A 1359-nucleotide genomic window follows, 5' to 3' on the forward strand; every position below is an offset into this window, starting at 1 on the left:
CTGTGTTGTTTGTTGGCTTCTCTCTACCCTGGAGATCTAGGGTAATCGATCAGTGATCTGTGACCAATACAGGATACTCTGTATTAGAAATTTCTTCTTAAAAAATTGTGCTTAACAAAACTTCGCTCCCTTAAAAAATTGTACTGCTATCTCATCGTGGAGAGTGTCATGTGAACCCATAATAAATTTCTTCTTTTGCCTCACATACCAGGAAAGTAAGAGGAAAAAAAGGAATCTGTGCTTCTAATTTAGTAATTATATATCATCTCATAGCCCATCTAGCTACAGTTTAATTTCCTGTACTTTTGATCTACTGTGATGTGTACATCATCAGTTATTTCCATTATTTTTAATTTATTATTTGCATTTTCTATTTTATTCTATTTCTTTAAGACCCCTCAAACTCTTTATGTAATGAAACAGAAAAAAGAATTACGTTTATTTGCCTTCTTTTACATTTCCCTCAAATTTATAGATTGTTCCAGATTAATTTCCTGTTCTTGCTTAAGTTCTGATTTCTTATCATTTGTTTCCCCTTGCTTTCATGTTCCAAAATGTTTGATATCCAATCATCCTTTTCTGTGAAACTACACCTGAATCACCAAGGTTCAGGATCAAGCATAAGTTCAAACCTCACAATCCCACAGCCCTCAGTAGATTTTTGCCATATGATTCTTCCATCCACCTTGGAAGGAAGGAGCTAGCATCATTTTCCAAATGAAGAAACTGAGATTCAGAGATGCTAAGTGACTCACCAAGGTGTCTCCAGGTAATAAATGAGAGAGCTGGGACTTATAGGAAACGCTCTTGACACCAAAGCTCACATTCTGTTCATTTCTCATTTATGAGACAAGAATACCTTTGGAGATGCCTCAGGAAATTGCAGGGAGAAGGGTAATGATCTGGTTCAAGAGAACACTTGTTTTTGAGGGTGAAAAAGTTCACATTCATCTCTATTCCAAGATGGCAGATTATATTGTCATTGTTTCTGATATAAAACAACAAGTAAGCATTTTATCGGGTTTTTTTTTCCATTTACTCTATTCAATTCATGTCATATGTTATCAGCTGAATTGTGTCCCCCTCAAAAGTTATATTTTGAAGTCCCAATATCCACTATCTTGAAATGTGGCTATACTTGGAGATCGGGCCTTTAAAGAGAAAATAAGGTTAAATGAGGCCTTTAGAATGAGCCCTAATCCAATATGACTGGTGTCCTTATAAGAAGAGAAGATTAGGCCATACAGGGAGACAACAGAGATGCGTGAGTAAGAGGAAGGACATGGGAGGAAACAGCAAGAACATGGCCATCTGCAAGCCGTGGATAGAGGCCTCGGAAGAAATCTAACCTGCTGGCAC

This window comes from Pteropus alecto, unplaced genomic scaffold, assembly GCF_000325575.1.
Source record: "Pteropus alecto unplaced genomic scaffold, ASM32557v1 scaffold10, whole genome shotgun sequence".
Classification (NCBI taxonomy): Eukaryota; Metazoa; Chordata; class Mammalia; order Chiroptera; family Pteropodidae; genus Pteropus; species Pteropus alecto.